Raw genomic sequence first — 25,338 nt, 5'->3', positions numbered from 1 at the left:
ATATAATTTATAATTTGATTGATCCAATAAATTAGTGAGATTTCTTATGTCAAATTCTTAGACCAAAATAACAATATTATTGGCTAGCTTAGATTATGAGTAAATGTTGTGCTTATAAGTAAAAAGTAAATAACAGAATGAAGTTGAGAGATATATATATATATAATTTGATTGATCCAATAAATTAGTGAGATTTCTTATGTCAAATTCTTAGACCAAAATAACAATATTATTGGCTAGCTTAGATTATGAGTAAATGTTGTGCTTATAAGTAAAAAGTAAATAACAGAATTATTTTTGAAGTTGAGAGTTGGTAGACCAAGTATAATATTATAAGAATCTCTTCAAATAATTGTCATAATGAATTTTGACCCCCTTTTTTTTTTTTAAAATACTAAGATGATAGCATTGCAATTATGATGGCATTTGAGAGTTCAGAGCTGAAGATCATAGGCATGACCACCATTTTTGGTAAGGCGGTCACTTTGATAAAGACATTAGAAATGTCTTTTTTTAAAGACGTTACACATGTTATATTATTATTGGACGAATTATTAAACTGGTCAATTAAATATTTTTAATAAACCAGAATAAAATCTGTTTATTATAACTATTAGATCCGATTCAATTCGATTGGTTTACATAATTTGAACCGAATTATATTTAAATTTTTTTTTATCAAATTAACAAATATATCTTTAAATTTTTATTTTTTAGACATTTAGATTCATAAAAATTTAAAATTACAATTAAGTCTTTAAAAAATAAAATCTAACCCTAGATCCTTGCTAACCCAAACCCAAGCCAAGCTAAGCCCAATCTCAATGTCTCACTAATCTCTCAATCTGACCCCAAAAAAGCCCCAGCTCTCAGCAATCAGCATCTCCTTCATCTCATCTCTATGCTCACTAGCTCTCGCGATCTCAAGCTTTTTCCCTCTCTCGTCTCTGGTCTCGCACTCAAAGTTTTTGTCGTTCTTCGTGTCACCAGTCGTCACCATCTCGCACTCAGTCACGCTCGCATGCCTTCCCTGAGCTCGTTGTCGCCGGCGGCAGAAGAACCCAGTCTCAGGACTAGTCGTCATCGTCGCTCCATGGCTCCTCATCGTCTCGCACTTAGTCGTGTGCCTTCTCGCGCTCGTCGTTGCCGGCGGCAGAAGTAGCCGGTCCCGAGGTTGGTCGTTGTTCTCTGGTATTTTTTTAGTTTTGTTGCCCTAATTCATCACTGCACTTTGATTTTAATTTGGTGCTGAAATTTGTTACTGAAAATATCACTGAACAAGTTTTTATGTTTGTTGAAAATCATCATTGACGTGAATTTGTTACTATTTATTACCACTGAACCATGAATAATTTGTTGAGCTAGTTTCTTTATTGCTTAAAATCATCACTAAGATGAATTTTGTACTGATTATCATCAATGAAGCTTAAATTTGTTGCTGTCTTGCTCAAATAATTACTTAGCTAAATGTTTTTGTTGCTGGAAATGTGAGTTGAATATATTAGTGATTGAATCTTGAATATATTGTTGTCTTGCTAAATAATCACTTAGTACATGAAAATGAATGTTAAAGGGAGATCGTTGCTAGAAATTATTATTTCTCCTTTTTTTTTTATGATTTACTGTGTAATATCATGCTTAGTTATGTTTAGAGCAGGTCAGATTTGTATGGTTGTTCATTCTTTTCAATGATTTGCTGTTTATTACATGTCTTTGGTTGGTACAAACATTAGCTAAATACATATGATTCATTGGTTAAAACATTTTCTTATTTTTTCTAAGCTTCCTCTAATCTTTAAGACGATTGTTTACACTTTTTTAGTCTATGTTTATATCCCATTGATGCCCTGAAAGCACACTATATTTTGTAGCAAAATTCCTAGGTGAGGTACCTCTTTGACTGCATGACTTTTAAAATAGTGGTGAAGTGGTAGAAATTATATTCATTTATACTTGGCAAAGTTGGCAGGTAAGGTCCACTAGTTAGAAAATGAATTAACTTGCATTATGAATTTACACAAGTGGCTTTTTTCATTCTAGCTTATACGATTACCATGAATGGAGCTTATTAAATTTGAGGGTGATCGACCTTCTTGTTCGTAGATTTTCCTTCTCTGTTATTATGACACTTCAAACTAGAGGATTTGCCCAAGTAATTTTAACACTTCTGTGATATTTGTATTTATTCAGAATTCAAGGCCTGCTATTCCTTCCGATTGCCCACCTGCAATGTGCGCTTTAATCGAGCAATGTTGGCCCGTGCATTCGGACAAGAGGCCTGAGTTACTGGCAGCAGTGACAAAAGGGTACACATTTATGGTATTCCAGAAGCAAGAATGAGTGGAATATGTCTGGCTATTCCTAACAAAGGTAAATCCATAGTGATATTAGGTCATGAAAAGAGAGTTGGGGTTCCCCCCCATTATTTGCAACATTATTCTGTGGGTCACTATGTTTTCCTACTTTCCAAATCTTGAAGACTTGAGTAAATTCCTATAATGGTCCCTGAGACTTGGGTTGTTGCTCAATGTGGTCCCTGAGATCCCAATTGCACTATTGTAATTCTCCAGATACGGCTCCGGACACTATGGTAGTCCCTGGACAGCTTTCCAGTGATGAGTCATCATCAAGATGCTAACATGGCCTTATTTTGCCACGCTGAATGGTGTCAACGGCTAGTTGAGCTAGCATAGTTTCAATTTATACTCAATGTGGTCCCTCCCTCTATATTTAACCCTAAATTCCCAAATGTTCAGTAAGTTAATTTCTTCTTCTTCTTCATCGTTCTCTTCCCATTCTTGTTGTTGCTATTGTTCCTGGAGCTGGAAGCGAATATCCATGATGGGTGGTGGGAGCACTAGAGTTGGAAGCTTTATTAGTTCACCGTCCAGTGGCCATCAGACGAGAATGTAAAGTAGGAGCAGAAGATCTGGGCTGCCAGAATGGTGTGGTTGCGGCTGCCGGCTAGTTCTCAGGTGGTCTAGGATAGATTTAAACCTAAATAAACCATTTTTGGTTGTCCTAATTATAATGTGAGTTATCAGTATTACTTGTGTTATGATTGCTCCTACCTACCTCACTGTTCTTCTCTTGTTCTTCTTTCCTGAAGCTTGAGCATGTTATATGTTTGCTTGATTATAGACAAGTGGAAAGAGATGATGTAGACTTTTTACATGGGCAGACATTGGGCAGGATGAACCAATTGAGAAACCAGAATCTTATGGAGACAATCATGAAGTGAAGATGAACTTTGATTAGAGGCTTGGGAGATTAGAAGAACATGTTCGGAATCAAAAATTGGTTAACTAATTGTTGGTATTAGCTGTGTCTGTATTGATAGTGTTAATGGTTATCCTATATTGTAAAGCATGAGTTAAAAGAGTTGGTGGTGTGTACCCTGTATTCATTGAATGAATAATATGTAAAAAAATGATAACATGATTATAGTATTAGAAACTGATGAATGGTGTTTGTTGATGGAATGTAAACTTGGGTAACTCAATTAATGAAAATAGTAATATGCTAAAGAAGGCAGCGTAAGTGATTGAAAACCAGCAAGCGCTGTACTAAGATAATGGTTCAAACTTAAAAGATAAGTGTATTAAGATAATAGTTCAACTTAACACAGTCAGTCACATAACACAAAGGGCAGCTAACTAACATGAGCATGTTAAACAAAGTTACCTCAAAAGAGAGGGCTTTATAGCAAAACATAAAGGATTGTTTTTTTCTTGTGTAGTCTTTGTTTAGTGAAAAGTTTTAAACTCAAAACAGAAAGCCCTATACATATTAAGCTAAAGTCTTCAATTCTTCTTTCTTGGAGCCTTAAATCTTGGAGTTGCGATGAACTTCATGTAATTGACAAGTCTTGTTGCAGTTCCTGAACTAGCACCCTGCATGGGATTCACTGGGACAGAGGTTGCTAGTGAAGAGGATATTCTCCTTGGTGATAATTTTAAAGGCCTTTTTATTCCATAATCCTAGATGAAAAAAATTTACATTACACATAAAGGATGATTCACTTGAATCACAAAAAAATTTAAGAAATATAAATAGGAAGTTACCTTTTGAGAATATTCTACATCAGAAGCAGTTGGCTGAGATATATCTATCTCTACAGGTTGTACATCAGAAGTGGTTGGTGCAATCTCAATAGACTGCACAAGAGGATTGTCTTCTCCATCACATTGGTCACCATCATCTTGAGGCTGCTGAAGTTGCTGCTCAGATGCAGGCGCACCTCCTTCATTTTTCTTCTTCTTATCAGCCTTAGCAACAGCAGCAGTAACTGCAACAGCTACAGCAGCTGCAGTAGTATCACAAGCTTTCTTCTTCATGCAACCTTTCTTTGTATGTCCTTTATCACCACAGAAACTATAAGTAAAAGGGTCCAACTGCCTCTTTAGATGAACATTATCTTCATTGTTACTCTAAGGCTTGGGATCAACTTTAGAGTTTTTAGATCCTCCACCACCCTTCTCATCAGCATCCATCCTTCTCTTCATCTGTAGTTTTTCAGGTTTCTTCTTTATTTTTGGTGCACGTGGCCTGTTACATTCTTCTGCATGCTCGCATAATGGTTGTCCAGGAATTGGATTAATATGATGATTATATATTTTTCTGTATGACTCCATCATTAGCAAGCGGTGACAAAAGTCTTTTGGTGGCTTGTTAACTCAAGGCAGTGCAACACATGCATGCACACAAGGAATACCTGCATATGAACAACAGCCATAGCAACCATGGGTTTTACTCATATACCATTAATCAGATTATTAATATAGCACAAAAACAAGTATTATAATAATGCAAATAACCTGTAAGCATCCAAAATTGGCAAGTACATAATCTTTTTCCTAAGTCCACCACATGATTAGTTGGGTGTCCATGCACCTCAAACTTTTCGTATCCGTTGTGCCCTGTCCAAATAGGCTTCCAATTCTTAGATTCTTTTCTAACTTTCTCCAATCGACTCTTTATAACCGGTGTGAGCACTCCAATGTGATTGTTTAGTTTCACCTTGTTCTTGACTATGGTCTGCATTACGAACATTCGAACCACCTCCACTTCTTTGTCACTAACTTCTTGTACAAATGCATCATCCTCAACCAGAATCTTCTCCTTTCCTTTAGCTAGAGGACCAACATTCTTCACCCTACTCCTACTCCCACTGTTGACATTCTTCACCCCAGTATTTGATTCAAAAGAGCTGTCTTCATTAAGATTTGGCTTAAAAAGACTATCTTCTACGCTCTCATAAGAGTCAGAAGACACCTCGAAAGGAATCTCAATATTAAAAACTTTGCTTTGGAATCCTCTAGTAGCAGACCTTGTACAAGGTCTCCTAGATATACTACTTTTGTTGGGCTGTTTGGACTTGTTGGTTTTATCTGTTTTGGTGTTTTGGGTGGTCTTGATAGGCTTGGTAGGCTGAATGCTACTAGTGGGTTTGAATGTCCCATTTTGTTAAAAATGTCGTATTTATAGTATTGCAGCAAAAATATTTATAGTATTGTCTACATTACAAGTCATTGCACTCACTCATATAATAGACATCAATAGATAAGAGTTTTATCAAACAGAACACTCATGACCATGAAACAGAGCATGATTTTCAACTTTTTTTTCAGTAAGTAAACCTTCCACTAGTTAACACTTATTGTTACCCTAAACCCAAATCAATCAAATGTAAACTTGCTAAACCTTTGTTAACGATGAATGCTGTCTGCCCAAAGAAGAGACAATAACACAACACCATAATCAAACAGAGCATCTCATGAAATCCCAACCTAATCAAACTCTAGAACTATAGTAACAGAAAAAAAAAACATAACACCAACCACACTCACAACACAAGCATATACAAAAATCATCATGCATTGCAAAAAAAGAATAAAAAAAATTACCTTTACTAACGGCAGAACCTCTTGTTTCTGACGTAGGAGGAGACGAACGACAAAGTGAGACCTGATTTTGATGTCTTCTGAGTGCAAGAATTTCAATCTCCAATGGAACCCTAAGGTAGCAACATTGATGAAGAGAGGAGGAAGAAGAAGAAGAAAAGAAGAAGATAGAGAGTGGAAGTGGATAAGACGAGTGAAGGGAGGGTATGTGTTTGATCAAGTCCGTTTAATATTTTCATTTTGGACGACGTTTTTAACAAAATGGGGCGCCAAACCAAAACGCCAACATTTTGGCTCTCTCCAACGTGGTAACTTCGTGACACATCAGATCGTCGGTGATGACTCATCACCGGAAAGCTGTCTAGGGACTATTATAGTGCCCGGAGCCGTATCTGAAGGATTACAATGGTACAATTGAAATCTCAGGGACCACATTGAGTAACGACCCAAATCTCAGGGACCATCATGCGGATTTACTTAAATTCGTGACTAAATAGTGGACTTCGTCACCCCCTCATTATCATTATATTACATACATATAAATCCTATCCTTACACGTTTTATGCCCTCCTTTTCAGGTTTTTTCTGTTCTACTATCAATGCTGATTGATCAGGATTGACTGAAATTAATGAGAAATGAATTCAATTCTAAAAGTAGGAGATTCTATTTTTTGAGTAATTGCGTTTGATTCTATTGGCGTGGTGCTTCTTAATGAGATAATGATTTTATCTGAGCTCTCGGGTGGGACTGGTGGGAAGGAGTTTAGAAATATATATATGAACAGGATATCATATGACTTATTTGTATACATTGAGGCAAAAGCATATTTATTTGTTCTATTGTGCATACACACTAATTATATTAAAGCTATGGCAATGGATTAGGAGCACTCTTTCTTTTTTACCACAGTTTCCTGTTTTTGTTTATTGTTAATACAGTTATAAAGTAGTCATATTTCTTTTGTTTCTTTAAAATCTAATATCTCCCAGCTATACATTCTTTTAGTCATTTATTTTTAAAGAAAACTTATTGATGCAATGATATCTGCATAACAAACCGGCAAAGATTAGTTAGTTAACTCCACTTTGTGCTAATTCTGTTCCACCATGTAATTCAATTTGAGGTGCTATTTCAGCATGGCTGAACGAATAAAATTGAATTGGACAATGTTGTGATGCATACGATAAAATTTGATTTATAGATTTAAATTATGTGATAAATGTTATTTGAAGATTGTTTAAATTTATATAATTAGATTACTTTTAGTGTAATTTACCAGTTTTAGCTTAGTGCACCTAACTTTGTAGATGCTTTAAGATGCCGAATTTATTATACATTTCAATTCAATTATGTACCTAGCACAGCTAGCAAAATTCAATTGCAACTTGAAGAGAGAATGCAAGTGAGGAGAGCAAAAAATAGGATCCATGAGGTTAATGAAAAAGACAAGAGGGTCACATGCATAGTATCGATTAGTATATATTCAAAAAGTAACTTAATATTACATAAGATAATTAAATTCTATAAATCTATAGGAGATGATTTTAAGTGATTTTGCTAAATTTAACTCGATCAGTTGGACTAGTTATAATATTTTTAAATTTAAAATTTTATACGAAAAATATTTTAGTTTAATAATTTAAACCAATCAAACTTTTTTATTGAACAAAAAAATTCAGTCATCTTAAATGTAAGAATCATTTTCTTATCTAATGTACTAGTGATCTGATTTTGTTAGTGTATATATTAATTTTATGTTGTTTTACTTAAATCATGGATTATTAATTGAGATCATTAATTACTTCTTTTTCTTTGAATGATGGCCAATCTTTAAGAATGAAATCACTTTGTTTTAATGTCAAATTTCTCTTTCCTTTTTCTAATGATATCATTAATGTTAATATTTTTATATATGAAATGCAAGATATATATAATTTTTCTTTATAAAATTTTTTAAGATTAAAAAAATTATTGATTAATGCAATAATAAATAATTAAAATAAAATCATATCACATCTAACATATTAGGAAACAAAATATCAGTATAATTATGTGAAATATATTAATCATGAGATTTTGATGTATGAATAAAATTTAAAATATTATTCTCAAAATTCAATCTAAAAATTATGTTTAATAACTTAATTCACTTAATTAGAGTATATTCATTAGAAATATTTTTGTAACAATAGCTAATGAAAATAAAATTTATTCAGGAGCAAGTTTAAAATAAAATACTAGCACTTAATATGAATTTAATCAAGTATTAAAATAAAATAATGAAAAATTATTGTTGTATTAATATAGTGAAACCATGATTTTGATTTGTTTATAGATTTATAACTGAGTCAACGAAGAACATTAACCAACTTGAACTTAGTTCGTTAACAGTTTGATGAGTTAAAGTGATGATGTTGATGGTAGATTTTGATCTTTAATTTGAACTTATATATTAATGTGAATTTAATATGGTACCGAAAGAAAATTAAGATCTTTTTTATGACATAAAAGATAGTCAAAGTAAGAAAAGGAGAAAACAAAAATTTCAGTATCTGAGACAGAGATTGAAAAATCAAGACTCAATATCATGTTTGTTGGTTCAGAGACTAGTACTGAAATTTCAGTATCTGTTCCAAAAATTTCACTCCAAAAAGTGGGGACAGAGGACTGAAATTTGGTGGGACGAAGACTGAAATTTTAATAACATTTTATACCTAAGATATCGTCATTTCAATTAATTAACTAATTCCAACTTTATTCTTTGTGCAAATTAAATTAGAGCTTCATTCTTATTTTAGTCTCTGTCTTCCACTTTATACCAATACAATACTGAGACTTATTTCAGTCTTTATCTCTCAGTCTCTGTCTCTCAATTTCAGTCTCTCAGTCTCTCGATCTCTATCTCTCAATCTCAGTTTCTCAGTCTCTGTCCCACTTCCAAACGCTACCTAACATAAACGCTAACGAAAATAACGGCGAATATTATCTGTCTGCATTGTCACCGCATCGGATAAGATCCACACTTTAAAAGGATCGGTTTGGTTGTTGGATGCGACTAATTTTTTGTTGGTCTAGGATGGATACCAATTTAGAGAGACCATTTGATCAATACTCTAAAAATATATTTGTCTCTTGAATATGAAAGAAAAATAGAGAAAAAATAAGTTTAAAAGAAAGAAATAAATAAAAAATAACCTAAAAATATATTTTTTTACAAAAAAGATTAATATATAAAAAAACAAAAAAATAAAAATAAAAATAAAAAATATGAGATTTTATTAATAGTTATAATATTATATTCTTTTAAAAAAAAGGTAATAGGTTTGTTTTTGGTTTCTATAATTATGATTTTTATTTGCTAGCAACCTTTATATTATACCTTAATAACATCAATATATGTTCAAAGTATAACTATTTAAGATTTTTATTTCTCTACTATATGACTGAAGTTAGAACTTCTGTCCATTTCTATCACTGAATTCAAAAATTTTGTAAGATTTAATTTTAAAAAAATACTTTAAAAGACTATTTAGAGATATTTAATTATTAAAAAANNTATTACCCGTGATATCATTTATTGAAAAAAATATAACATAAAAAAATATCATTTATTTAAAATATCATTTATTGTATATAATTCATAAAAAAATATATTTCACTTTTATTATTGATTAGAAGATAACTTATTTATATTTTGATTAATTTCATTTATTATTATTATTATTATTATTAATTTACAGAAAGATAAATTAATAATCATATTATTATTTATCAATATATTAATATTGATAATGATTACATAAAAATTATTTAATATTTAATATTTTTATATTATTTATTTTTTATATATTTTGATATATTTATAAATATTTTTTATTATTTTTATATGCCATATGTTTACCTCCACTATTTAAAATTTCTCGATCCGTCATTAATTTTATGTGTGTTTCTTAATTTATTTTTTATAATTCATTGAATATAATTTATTACAGTAAATTAATTATGTCAACTAATTGATTTGATTAGATATTTAAATATCACACGATTTATTATAATTCATATCAATCAAATAATTGTAATTTATTATATCAATTATTTTTCAATTCTTTAATTTATAAGGTATATAATAGCACAGATGATTTGTTACTTATAATGATTAAATACAATAAATATAGATTAATTTAGTTAAAAAAATCATTGTCTCATATGTTTTCCTATTATTTTTTTAATTTATTAAATCCAATCAATTATAATAAATTAATTATATCTGTAAACTCCGGTTAAATTAGTAAATAATTAGTCAATAAATTAGTTTTTAATAAGGAGGATTAGAAGATATATTCCGTGTATTTCAAAACAAATGGTGTATTAAACTAATTTATTGAAACACTTGTTTTTAATTCAAATTAACATATGAATATATCTTCTAACTATTAATTATACCATTATATCTGACAGGAATCCTCGTTTTACATCAAGGTTCTGGGGAGCTTTTCAGTGTGCATTTGGAACTCAGTTAAGCTTGAGTACTGTGTATCACCCTCAGATAGATTGTTGGGAATAAGGAGTATGACCACAATCCAATCAATCATGTCTCAAATAATTTGTTATTGTTATTATATTAAAATGTTAATATAATAAGGTACTTGATTAAATTTAAAGATTTATCATTGTGATAATGATCATAATATTGAGAGATAAATCTCTTATAATTTAATCTAAATTGTTCTTGGTCATAGGATTATTAAAAAGGACATTACTAATCCGGAAAGATCAATATATATATAATGGTCTTCATTGGATGAAGATTAATAGATCTCATTTATTAAATTATTTTGCTAGCACCAAGAATATAATAATAGTATGATAATTGAGAATATTATATGAGATTTGAGAATAATTAGTTATTCTATTTCTAAATTTGGATGAGATCCTAACTGATTCTATTTCAAATTGAGTTATGATATGATTCATAAATTTGAAGGATTCAGATTTAGAATTTTAAGATATGATTTAAATTTGAATTGAGATTCAAATTTAAAATCAGAAACAAATCTCATACTATATATATGTATGCCAAGAATAGAAGAAGACGTGAATAAAACATAAGGGTTTTATTCCTTTACCTCTACACACATAAACGTATGTGAGCCTGATTCTTGGAGAAGAATTTTATGGCGTGCAAAGAGTTGCAAGAGGTTTCTCAATTTAGATCAGATGTGCATTGGTCAAGGAGTTGACAGCAAAGGTTGGTCTCGGTGTGGATACGCATAGTGCCTTCGTATCATCGAAGGAGAAAAGGATTTTTACTAGCGTACTCAGGTATTTAGATCTGATCTACTATATATTTATTATTGGAATAAAGTTTAAACACAAAATAGATCTTTAGGATTACCTTCTTTTCTTCCGTTGCGTGTTATGAACACATGGTAATCCTTCAGTGGTATCAGAGCTTTGGTTTTTTGTGTTTAAATCTTTATTCCTATTTTCTTAAAGATTGTGAATTAATAGAATTAATAGGATTAATTCAAATTATTTTTTAAGCATGTGATGTATTTATTTTCATTGAGATGGTTTTCTAATAAATTAATAGTTAATTTATTTTAATTATTTAATTGTGATTAAATTATCATTCTTTAAATATAATAGTTATATTTATAATCAAATATTTTATTTGGTTCAATTTATTTATTAAATTTTATTGTGATTTTGATTACAATAAAAGGAATAAGATGCAAAATATTTTTTGTTTGTTTCTTATATATATAAGTGTATATATAAAGGTCAAATTTGATTTGATAATTTTTTAAAGCTAAATGTTAGTACATGAAAAATCAAATTTTGATTTGATTGATGTGTTTTAAACACTATAATTTTAGAAATTAGTTTTATAATGTTCTTGATTTTAAAGAGCGGCCTGACAACCAGGAGTTTTATTTCAAGATAATAATCAGTATATACATTTGATGTATTAAAGATTAAATTTTATATTTTTTCCTAGACAACCTGGGAGTATAAAAATTTAATCCAAGAATACTGGTAGAAATTCTCTAACAATAGAGATAAGTCCTAAAAGTTAGGATATTGTCAAAAATAAATTTATCTCTTGTTTACAAGGAATGACCTGACAACCAGGAGACTTGTAATCACGGATAGAATTTATTGATGTATATGATGATGCATAAGGAGAATTAATTTTATACTTGAAACTAGACAACCTAGGGGTATAAAATATAATTCAGTTAAATAATTGTCTGACAACCAGATAATTATTTAGGATTATAATTGTATGGGATACAATTTAATTATGTTTATTTGGAATAGGTGTGAGTAACAACTTGCCAACCAAGATACTCATTCGTGATTCTAAATAATTTTGCCAGAAATATAGATTTCTTAATTTACTTTCATGTTTTAAATTTTTAAATATGTCGATTCTTGTGTGACATACTTGAAAGTAATGTATTGGCTACAATTTAGAATTGTATTTTTAAAGGGTTATCATTGAGATGATAATATTCTCCAATAAATTGGTTTTGGAATGGTCAAAACTTGTGAAGTATTTGTAATATTATTTTACATGTGTTGTTTTGACAACCATAAGTTCTAATTTCAAAGGCACCTCCCCACTATTTATTACCGAACATCTTGAGACGATGTATGGTGTCCAAAGTAAGATAGTATGACTATCAAAGATTTTATTTAAACTAGTGAGAGTATTGGGCAATATATTTTGAATTAAACAACTTTAGAAGTTGGAATGTCATTAGACAAATGGCTTTAGCGAGAATTGTTCTTGCAAGCATTTTTGGAGATTTATTTTATTACAAACAAAATTTTCCTTAATATGATTAAGGTTTGTGATCTTTTTAGAAAAATTCAACACGAGTATTGAAGATGCGAATCAAAATTGCTCTTAAGGGTTGGTTTGACCAATAATAAAAATATTGAGCATTTTTATTATAAGAGTTGCAAAGTAAAATCTCCAATATCTAATTGATATTCTATTGAATAGAGAATGAGATTCTCTCAACGCACAAATACTAATACTCTATGTACTCCATCATGTTTAAAGAAACATGAAATTTGATTTAGTTGAGAATCACTATTTGTTAAATATTTAGACTACAGTTTAGAAATGTAGCTAAATTAACAAATTTCTCATTAAATCAATTTTTTACCATACGAGATATGGAAAAGGCATAAGCTGAAACTCAAGAATATTAGAGTTTGGAGATGTCTTATATGTGTTAAGAGATTGTACAATAATAGAATTGATATTAGGTCCAATAAATGAGATTTATTGGTTACCCTAAAGAATAATAAGATTATTTTTTATCACTCTTCTTATGACAAAGTATATGTGATAGAGGTTAAACTCCTTTTTAGAAAAGGGATTCCATCTTAAAGAAAGAGTGGGAATACAATTACTTTTATTAGAATTGTATACCACTCAATAGAGGATATACTTTTTCTTAAAAGTATAAAAGGTTTGATCGTCAAACTAACTTTTCAAAAAAGTAGCCTATTTGTATAATGATACAATTCTATAAAGATAGATCTAATGGTTACTTAGATTTTTTATAATCATGTTAAATAAGGATTGTCCTTAAAATAAAATTATGCACTATTGTAGTGGGAGATTTCATGTTTTGAGAAAATGTGATATTTATTATGCATTAAGCGTATTTTGCAAAAGGTCAAGCACATGTGCTCAAGAGCAAACGTGTTTAAGGTCAAAAGAATTTTCATAAACACAAATGTGCATTAAGCAATTACACACATGATTGATTGGCTCTAGTGCAAGTGGGAGATTATTGAGATAATTGTATGCCCAAGATCCAATCTATCATGATTGGCTCTCGTGCAAGTGGGAGATTGTTGGGAATAAGGAGTATGACCACAATCCAATCAATCATGTCTCAAATAATTTGTTATTGTTATTATATTAAAATGTTAATATAATAAGGTCCATGATTAAATTTAGGGATTTATCATTGTGATAGTGATCATAATATTGAGAGATAAATCTTTTATAATTTAATCTAAATTGTTCTTGGTCATAGGATTATTAAAAAGGACATTACTAATCCGGAAAGATCAATATATATATAATGGTCTTCATTGGATGAAGATTAATAGATCTCATTTATTAAATTATATATATAGATGGTGCATATAGAGATATGACCATTGAACTGACTCACTTTGAGAATTCCTAATGGTTATAATTACCGTATATTTGTCAATAGGATATTCTCAAGATGAACATAGTAATAGAGTACTAGTTGAATTGATATTGGGTATGATTTAAATACTTGTAAAATTAATGATTAGTCAATAAGGAATCCGTCAACTCTTGGTAAAGAGTTTGAGCTCTATGATTATAATGACTGAGATGAATGAAACCTTGGCAAAGGGAATTGAATGAATGAAGAAATGAGTTTCTTGGGTCATTCACAGTTCATTATAATAATGGTAACAAGTTAGAGTTTGACAATTAAACCATACTCTAAGGGTTAACCAAGAGCTGGAAAGATGGAAGGAATTATACTTTGTTCTTCTGAGGTTCTTAGTAAAAATATATTACTTCATACTATCGGGTCGTTGAGGAGTGTTGCTAGACGCCAACCTTGATTAGTAAATTTAGTATGACTAATTTACTACCCGCTTAGTATTGAACCTATGGGGTCACACACTAACGAGTGTTCTAATCTTTGCTGTAGAATTATTTAATTATTAATTTGATTTGATCAAATAAATAATTATATTAATTTAAATAGAATATTATTATATTTTTTTGCTAGCACCAAGAATATAATAATAGTATGATAATTGAGAATATTAAATGAGATTTGAGAATAATTAGTTATTCTATTTCTAAATTTGGATGAGATCCTAACTGATTCTATTTCAAATTGAGTTATGAGATCCTAACTGATTCATAAATTTGAAGGATTCAGATTTAGAATTTTAAGATATGATTTAAATTTGAATTAAGATTCAAATTTAAAATCAGAAACAAATCTCATACTATATATATGTATGCCAAGAATAGAAGAAGACGTGAATAAAACATAAGGGTTTTATTCCTTTACCTCTACACACATAAACGTATGTGAGCCTGATTCTTGGAGAAGAATTTTATGGCGTGCAAAGAGTTGCAAGAGGTTTCTCAATTTAGATCAGATGTGCATTGGTCAAGGAGTTGACAGCAAAGGTTGGTCTCGGTGTGGATACGCATAGTGCCTTCGTATCATCGAAGGAGAAAAAGATTTTTACTAGCGTACTCAGGTATTTAGATCTGATCTACTATATATTTATTATTGGAATAAAGTTTAAACACAAAATAGATCTTTAGGATTACCTTCTTTTCTTTCGCTGCGTGTTATGAACACATGGTAATCCTTCACAGATGATCAGTCAGATAGAACTATTCAGACCTTGAAGGATATGCTAAGGGCTTGTGTTTTGGACCAGCCAGCGAGCTGGGATCGGTATATGCCATTGATAGAATTTTCTTATAATAATAGCTATCATGCGAGCATCGGAATGGCTCCATATAAGGCTCTGTATGGCAAGAAATGTCAATCTCCGTTATGTTGGTATGAAACTAGAGAAAAGAGTTTATTAGGGCCTGAGATGATAGCTGAAAACGACTAAACAGATAAAAAAAATTCGTAGTCGAATGCTTATAGCCCAAAGCCGCCAAAAGAGCTATGCTGGTCAGAGGCGAAAGCCTTTGGAGTTCGAAGAAGGAGAACATGTCTTTCTGAAAGTTACACCAACCATTGGAGTGGGAAGAGCTTTTAAGACTAAGAAACTAAATCCCCGTTATATTGGACCGTTTGAGATCTTGAAGAGAATTGGACTAGTGGCTTATAGAATTGCCTTACCGCCGTATTTTTCGAATTTGCACGATGTGTTTCATGCGTCACAGCTTCAGAAGTATACTCCTAACGCAAGTCATGTTCTAGAATCGGAACCAGCCCAAGTAAGAGAAGATCTAACACTTCGAGTAATTCCAGTGAGAATTGATGATACTAATATTAAACGATTATGCGGGAAGGAAGTATCATTGGTAAAAATAATTTGGAGTCGAGCTGGTATCGAGGAACATACCTGGGAACTCGAATCAGATATGCAAAAGGACTACCCACATCTCTTTTCAGGTAATTGAATTTGAATTTTGAGGGCAAAATTCTTTATTAGGTGGGTAGAATCTAAACTCCGGTTAAATTAGTAAATAATTAGTCAATAATTAGTTTTTAATAAGGAGGATTAGAAATGTGAATATTATATTAAATTAGGATAGAGCTCGTCGAAACGAGAATTTTGACACCAATTTCGAAGAAATCGGTCCAAAATTGGACCGAACAGACCGAACCGGGCCCGTGGCCCCAACTGGCCCAGCATTTAATGAATTCAAGCCTCTCTTCTTCCCCATTCAGCAGAGGCAGCGTGAAACACATTTAGGGGAAGAGAGAAACGAAGAACGTTTCCAACCCTTACGGTAAATTCAATTTGCCGTAACTCCTCCGTCCGAGCTCCGATCGCTGTACCGTTTGTGGCCACGCGTCCACCGCGTCGAGCTCTACATTTCTACTGAAACAATTTCATAGGTAAATCGTTCTTTTATTCTCAGCCTCTTCTTCCCCAATTTTTGGAAAATTAAGTGGAGGTATTAAATTTCTTTACTCTTTGATGTTTTAGGATCCAATTAGCTTGAGGAAAACGTTCACTCTTGCTTATGTGAAGCTTGGGTAAGGTGAGAAAATCATAATTCCATTTTAATTTCATTTAATTTGAGCTTTGAGTATTAAATTGGGTATATATGTGTTATAAATGTGTATTAGGTTGTAAATAAATAATTGGAGCTTGAAATTGTGAATACTGGAGCTTGGAGGAAGCGGATTAGTTGAGGTTTTGAGGGCTGTGTTCTTTTAGAAAAATTGTCTTGGAATAATTCTTGAGAATCGGCTAAGGTATGGTTTAAGTTTCTTGCATTTAATATATAATGTTCTGTGAAAACTTAGGCTAGATGACCATAGAATAAGTTGGAATGCAAGTGTATATTTAATGTTTAGTAATGGGTTGAGGAATATGCTTGGGGGTGATTTGTTTGTAAGATGATATTGGTTGCTAGTTGGATCTTTGAAAGCATATGTGATTGAATTGTTGATTAAATGGCTATATTTTGGTTTAGTTGAATGATGATTGATGAAAAGATATGGAGCTTGTTGAGGATTATTGTTAGCAATTTGGATTGGTGGTAATAGGTTTGAAAATAATTGGAATGGAAATTTTGAATGAAAAATGAGGTATTTTGTGTTAAAATCCTAGGATTTGTGAACTATGATTTTTAGTTGAATTTTGGTTGTTGGATTTGAATATTTTATGAGTATAATTATTGATCTGAGGTAGATTTATTGTGGTGATTGTTATGATGATGAGGAAGGGTATGTTGAATTGAAAAAAATACAGGTTTGGACCCGAAAAGGGTGGCAAAGTCCGAGTTTTAGAAGAGATGTTGCCGAAATTTTATAAAAATTAGAGATTTTGTTTAGATGATTATTTAAAAAGATTTAGATTCAAAGGTTATATGGTTTGATTTTGAGTTATTAAGAAAATGAGCATGTTTTAAGTTTGATTCATTTAGAAAAGAATGAATTATGTTTTGAATTGAAACTTTTGATTGACGGAATGGGAGGTGTGATAATGAAAGATAAGGATTGAATATGATTGATGTATGATGATGAATGAGATGCGATTGAGAATGATGTGGATGTTGATGAATTATAATTGAATTATTTATATGGCTTGAATAATTTAATGATCTGAGATACGAGGTTCCCTGGATTAAGTGTCGTGGCTTGCCACCATGTGTACCAGGTTGAAAACTCAATACTTTGTTGACCTTACGACGTAAGTGTGACCGGGCACTATATAAATTCCCGGGAATGTTACCCCCATTGAGTAATATTGATTATTTGAGATAAAGCTATGCATAGACTCTTGGGGATGCACGTCGGGGGATAGTCTAAGGACAATTCAGACTTGTCGGGTTGGCTGGATAACCGACAGATGAGCCTCATCAGCCATAGGACAGGCACGCATCATCTGTATATTACTTGAATTACTTGCTTGTGTTTTAATTGGGTGTGCCTATATGTACTTGCCATGTTAAATATGTATTTGTTACCTGCAGTATTTGTAACCTTCTTGTGCTTGCCTTTATCTGTCTATTTGTCTGTAAAAATGCATGATGGAGTTGGAGGTATGGAGAAATGGTAGTATGGGACCTAGATTTAAGATTAAGTTAAGTTAGGTTTAAATATTCTTAGAAAACCACCTTTTATGGCTTCTGTTTAATACTTTAAGCTCTAATCTGAGTGTCGGCGTTCTAGGATTGCCTCTAGCATTCCTAGGACCTTATATATTATGTGTGTGGCACCTTTACCATACTGAGAACCTCCGGTTCTCATTCCATACTATGTCGTTATTTTTCAGATGCAGGTCGAGAGGCATTTCGTTAGGCGTCTGGACTCTTGAAGCGGAGTGGTTACTGGGTTATTTTGTTATGCTATGATGTATATATATGTACTTAGCTTTCTCTCCACATAACTTATTCTTTTTTATCCTCCTAGAGGTGTATGGAAAGGTAGGATTTTGTTTATGTACATTTGGGTTTTGGATATGTATATATATATGTATATATGTGTGTATATTCTCCGGCCAGTCTTGACTTCGCAGGCTGAGCCAGGAGCTCGTTATTTTGTATCTTTGACTCTCTGTTCCTGTTTTTGGTTACTTTACACTTGACAGCGGTAGCTTTCTTAGCACGCAAGTTAGCTCGTTTATCGAGCGTTGCGCTTTTATTTCACGATTTCTATTTCCTCTATTCTTCAAGGCTCCTAGCATATTATAATTCTTCTGCTATTATATATATACATTTTATTTTAGAGGTCGTAATACCACACCACCTCTGTTTTACGACTTAAGCGTAAAGCTCTGAGTGGTAGGGTGTTACATTATGGTATCAGAGCAGTTCGTTCCTATAGAGCCTGAAAGATGGACTGATTGTGCTTCTGTACATTCTCTGTATATGTGTCTATGTGCTATTAGGTTATCTGACTGATATATATAGCATAAACGTTTGTGAGCATGCATTTGGAACTTAAAGCATTAGACCTGTGATATTAAGACTGATCAACTTAATATCACTTGTTTAGTGTGTATAAGGACCAGATGTCGACTCGCGGACGCGGTCGCGGGCGAGGTAGAGGTAGGATAGGCATCGTTAGTCCTAGCCCGGTAGGGAATGATCCAGTAGACTTTATGGCTACTCTGGGAAATATGGCTGTAGCTATGCAGGCAACAGCCGAGGCACTGGATAATAAGATAAATCAGGGTAATTATGGGAATAATAATGATGAGGATGGTCCTATGGCACTTGCTATATTTCTGAAAGTTCACCCTCCGACTTTCAGGAGAACCTCAAATCCCACTAACGCAGATAATTGGATTCAAGCTATGGAACGGTCGTTGCAGGCCCAACAGGTTCCTGAGGAGCAATGGGTTGAATTTGGAACTTATCAACTGCAAGGTGAGGCTCAGTATTGGTGACAGGGGACACGATGTATCCTGCAGGCAGGTGACGCTGTTATAGTCGGGAGATTGGTTATTTAAGAACCATGTTTTGCTTGATTGTTCTGAGAAGTCAGTACAGTTTATGCTGGAAGGGTCAGAAGCACCTGTTGTGGTGAATAGTTACTATTTAGACTCTATGATAGTAAACTGTTCTGGAACTGAATGTTAGGGTATTATGTTATTAACTGCGGGAGTATTAGGTGATGATCAGAGTTTAGAGTAGATTTCGGTTGTATGTGAATTTACAGATGTGTTTTCGGATGATATTATTGAATTTCCACCTAATCGGGAGGTTGAATTTGCAATTGAGTTGGTGCCTGGAGCCGGTCCGATTTCGATTACTTCTTATAGGATGTCACCTTTAGAAATGGCTGAACTGAAAGCTCAGCTGGAAGATCTGTTGGGTAAGTATTTTATTCGACCAAGTGTTTATCCGTGGGGAGCACCAGTGTTGCTGGTAAAGAAGAAGGATGGGAGTATGTGGTTATGTGTCGATTATCGGCAATTGAATGAGATCACTGTGAAGAATAAATATCTGTTGCTTAGAATCGATGATCTAATGGATCAGCTACAGGGTGCTGGTGTGTTTTCTAAGATTGACCTGCGATCCGGGTATCATCAAATAAGGGTTAGAGACGAGGATATTCTGAAAACTGCTTTCAGGACGCGTTATGTTCATTATGAGTATACAGTGATGTCTTTTGGGTTAACTAATGCCCCGGCAGTATTTATGGATTATATGAACAGGATTTTCCGACCGTATCTGGACAAGTTTGTTATTGTCTTCATTGGTGATATTCTTGTTTATTCTAAGTTTGAGGAGGAACATGCTAATCACTTACGAACTGTGCTGCAAATTCTGAGAGACAGGAAGTTATATGCTAAGTTATCTAAATGCGAGTTTTGGAAGAGTGAGGTAAAATTTCTTAGTCACGTGGTGAGTAAGCAGGGAATAGCCATAGATCCTGCTAAGGTAGAAGCAGTGATGAAATGGGAGTGATTAACTTCAGTAATAGAGATTAGAAGTTTTCTAAGTTTGGCGGGATAGTATCGGAAATTCATTAAGGGACTTTCATAGCTCGCCTTACCTTTAACTAAGTTGACTAGGAAGGATACGCTTTTTATTTGGACCCAGAGTGTGAAGAGAGTTTTTGAGCATTAAAGCACAGATTGACTACTGCACTCGTGTTAGTATTGTCTGAACCAAGTGAGCCGTTTGAAGTGTACTGTGATGCATCGCTGAAGGGCTTGGGGTGCGTTCTGATGCAGCACCAGAATGTTGTAGCACACGCCTCACGGCAATTAAAGCCGTATGAGATGAACTATTCGACACATGATTTAAAACTTGCTGCTATTGTGTTTGCTTTAAAGATCTGGAGGCACTACCTCTATGGTGTTAAGTTTCATGTTTTCTCAGACCATAAGAGTTTGAAGTATCTTTTTGAGCAGGAAGAGTTGAATATGTGTCAGAGGAGGTGGATGGAGCTTCTGAAAGATTATGATTTTGAATTGAATTATCATCTAGGAAAAGCGAACGTTGTGGCAGAGGCTTTGAGTCAGAAGTCTTTATATGCAGCTTGGATGATGCTACGGGAAGAAGAATTACTAAGGGCATTTCAAGGTTTGAATTTGGGAATCAGAGAAGAATCTGGAATTTTGTGTTTAAGTCAGTTGCAGATTTCAAGTGATTTTAAATCATAACTTCTGAAGGCTCATCGAGACAGTGAAGCGTTACGTAAGGTATTACCAGCAGTTGAACAGGAAAAACAGTGGAGAGTGTCAGAAGGACAGGATGGTTTGTGGAGGTTCAAGAACCAGATTATTGTGCCAGATATTAGGGACCTGCGACAGAGTATTTTGAAGGAAGCTCATAAGAGTGGATTCTCAATTCATCCAGGGAGTACTAAAATGTATCAGGATCTGAAAGTGATATTCTGGTGGCCAGGTATGAAGAATGATGTGGCATTGCACGTATCTAAATGTTTAATGTGTCAAAAGGTTAAGATTGAGCATCAGAGACCATCAGGGACCCTTCAGCCTTTAGAGATTCTACAATAGAAATGGGAGAGTATCGCAATGGATTTTGTGATAGGTTTGCCTAGAACCCGATCTGGTTGTGATGCTATTTGGGTGGTTGTGGATCGATTGACGAAATTAGCTCACCTTCTTCCTATCCGAATAAGTTGCACAATGGAGGAATTGGCTCAAATGTATATCAAAGAGATTGTCAGGTTACATGGCGTGCCTTCTACCATTATATCTGACAGGAATCCTCGTTTTACATCAAGGTTCTGGGGAGCTTTTCAGTGTGCATTTGGGACTCAGTTAAGCTTGAGTACTCTGTATCACCCTCAGACAGATGGTCAGTCAGATAGAACAATTCAGACCTTGGAGGATATGCTAAGGGCTTGTGTTTTGGACCAGCCAGCGAGCTGGGATCGGTATATGCCATTGATAGAATTTTCTTATAATAATAGCTATCATGCGAGCATCGGAATGGCTCCATATAAGGCTCTGTATGGCAAGAAATGTCAATCTCCATTATGTTGGTATGAAACTAGAGAAAGGAGTTTATTAGGGCCTGAGATGATAGCTGAAAACGACTGAACAGATAAAGAAAATTCGTAGTCGAATGCTTATAGCCCAAAGCCGCCAAAAGAGCTATGCTGGTCAGAGGCGAAAGCCTTTGGAGTTCGAAGAAGGAGAACATGTCTTTCTGAAAGTTACACCAACCATTGGAGTGGGAAGAGCTTTTAAGACTAAGAAACTAAATCCCCGTTATATTGGACCGTTTGAGATCTTGAAGAGAATTGGACTAGTGGCTTATAGAATTGCCTTACCGCCGTATTTTTCGAATTTGCACGATGTGTTTCATGTGTCACAGCTTCAGAAGTATACTCCTGACGCAAGTCATGTTCTAGAATCGGAACCAGCCCAAGTAAGAGAAGATCTAACACTTCGAGTAATTCCAGTGAGAATTGATGATACTAATATTAAACGATTATGCGGGAAGGAAGTATCATTGGTAAAAATAATTTGGAGTCGAGCTGGTATCGAGGAACATACCTGGGAACTCGAATCAGATATGCGAAAGGACTACCCACATCTCTTTTCAGGTAATTGAATTTGAATTTTGAGGGCAAAATTCTTTATTAGGTGGGTAGAATGTAAACCCCGGTTAAATTAGTAAATAATTAGTCAATAAATTAGTTTTTAATAAGGAGGATTATAAATGTGAATATTATATTAAATTAGGATAGAGCTCGTCGAAACGAGAATTTTGACACCAATTTCGAAGAAATCGGTCCAAAATTGGACCGAACAGACCGAACCAGTTGAACCGGGCCCAAACCGGGCCCGTGGCCCCAACCGGCCCAGCATTTAATGAATCCAAGCCTCTCTTCTTCCCCATTCAGCAGAGGCAGCGTGAAACACATTTAGGAGAAGAGAGAAACGAAGAACGTTTCCAACCCTTATGGTAAATTCAATTTGCCATAACTCCTCCGTCCGAGCTCCGATCGCCGCACCGTTTGTGGCCACGCATCCACCGCGTCGAGCTCTACATTTCTACTGAAACAATTTCATAGGTAAATCGTTCTTTTATTCTCAGCCTCTTCTTCCCCAATTTTTGGGAAATTAAGTGGAGGTATTAAATTTCTTTACTCTTTGATATTTTAGGATCCAATTAGCTTGAGGAAAACGTTCACTCTTGCTTATGTGAAGCTTGGGTAAGGTGAGAAAATCATAATTCCATTTTAATTTCATTTAATTTGAGCTTTGAGTATTAAATTGGGTATATATGTGTTATAAATGTGTATTAGGTTGTAAATAAATAATTGGAGCTTGAAATTGTGAATACTGGAGCTTGGAGGAAGTGGATTAGTTGAGGTTTTGAGGGCTGTGTTCTTTTAGGAAAATTGTCTTGGAATAATTCTTGGGAATCGGCTAAGGTATGGTTTAGGTTTCTTGCATTTAATATATAATGTTCTGTGAAAACTTAGACTAGATGACCATAGGATAAGTTGGAATGCAGGTGTATATTTAATGTTTAGTAATGGGTTGAGGAATATGCTTGGTTTGGTTTGGTGATTTGTTTGTAAGATGATATTGGTTGCTAGTTGGCTCTTTGAAAGGATATGTGATTGAATTGTTAATTAAATGGCTATATTTTGGTTTGGTTGAATGATGATTGATAAAAAGATATGGAGCTTGTTGAGGATTATTGTTAGCAATTTGAATGAAAAATGAGGTATTTTGTGTTAAAATCCTAGGATTTGTGAACTATGATTTTTAGTTGAATTTTGGTTGTTGGATTTGAATATTGTATGAGTATAATTATTGATCTGAGGTAGATTTATTGTGGTGATTGTTATGATGATGAGGAAGGGTATGTTGAATTGAAAAAAATACAGGTTTGGACCCGAAAAGGGTGGCAAAGTCTGAGTTTTAGAAGAGATGCTGCCGAAATTTTATAAAAATTAGAGATTTTGTTTAGATGATTATTTAAAAAGATTTATATTCAAAGGTTATATGGTTTGATTTTGAGTTATTAAGAAAATGAGCATGTTTTAAGTTTGATTCATTTAGAAAAGAATGAATTATGTTTTGAATTGAAACTATTGATGGACGGAATGGGAGGTGTGATAATGAAAGATAAGGATTTAATTCTTAAAAATATTTTTATTTAATTTATTTTATTTATTTAAATACATGAATTATAACTGGTTAGTTATTTAATTTTATTACGATAAATATAAATCTCTATTCCGAATATAAAAATATAAAATTTTATTCCTTCCGTGAAGCATTTATGGACCATGGTGTTATCATGTATGTATAAATAAAAAAAATTCCGTAATTAAGCTTAAGTCATTTACCTGTTTGTGTGGTATATTATAGTGTGAAATTACTTTCAATTTATGTTGTGCAATGATATTATGGTTTAATTTAAGCTTTTGTTTTATAACTGTGTTATGATTTTATCTCATCATTTTCTCTTATATATCAAGTTGATATATTTTTATTTATTATTATCGAAACGGATGTGATATAAAATGTGATACCCACATTACAACATCGAAATGAACAACCTAAGATCTAAAATATTTGTCTTTCTCTTTCTCGCCGTCTATTATATTATCGATTCTATTATATAAAAATCGATTTTTTACATTTAATGATAGAGTCAACATAGCATGTTTCTGAGAGTGTTTCTTAATTTATTTTGTTTAACTCATTAAATACAATTAATTATGATGTATTAATTAAATAATTGATTTGATTAGATATTTAAGTATCACACAATTTAAAATTATGTATATTGATTTGATTTTTATGATATATAAATTTAAGGAATAAATTAAAATAATATAACTTATTACTTATTTAATTTGAATACAACAAATACAAAATTAATTTAGTCAAAAGTTTATTATTTTCTAATCTTCTATACATAAAAATGACAAAACAAAATTGTAAAAATAATCTTTTTATCGATTTTCTATTTTAATTTTATTTTCTTTGCTTTTTTTATGTGTAATTTTATTTTACATTAACTTTGTGTATTTAATAACAAAATATACTCATTAATTCTATCATATAATAATATATTTTTCTCCTATGTTAATCAAAGAATTTCAATAGTTATTAACTACATCTAATAGAATGATTGAGAAGTGAGAACTGCGACAAGTTAAACCCAGATTCAAAATGTTAAAACGAAGGAAAGAAAACAGTGGATATATGATTAGAGAAAAATATATAATAACGAGAAATATACTAAAA

The 25,338-nt window shown here is 32.6% G+C and overlaps 1 protein-coding gene and 1 long non-coding RNA gene across 2 annotated transcripts in view; both read left to right on the top strand.

Annotated features, from left to right (window-relative positions):
* LOC107625762 (transcription initiation factor TFIID subunit 12) overlaps window positions 1-25,338 on the top strand; it is a gene marked incomplete in the record, with an annotated part of 55,390 nt that overhangs the window by 20,007 nt on the left and 10,045 nt on the right.
* LOC110268991 lies at window positions 480-5,836 on the top strand. Its single transcript, XR_002357820.1, has 3 exons — window positions 480-1,173; window positions 2,191-2,370; window positions 2,571-5,836. It is a non-coding gene; the product is annotated as an uncharacterized LOC110268991 (long non-coding RNA).

The sequence above is a fragment of the Arachis ipaensis genome, chromosome B02 (genome assembly GCF_000816755.2).
Source record: "Arachis ipaensis cultivar K30076 chromosome B02, Araip1.1, whole genome shotgun sequence".
NCBI classification, from domain to species: domain Eukaryota; kingdom Viridiplantae; phylum Streptophyta; class Magnoliopsida; order Fabales; family Fabaceae; genus Arachis; species Arachis ipaensis.
The sequence above is the reverse complement of the archived record's forward strand: the minus strand, read 5'-3'. Positions and strand labels throughout refer to the sequence as shown.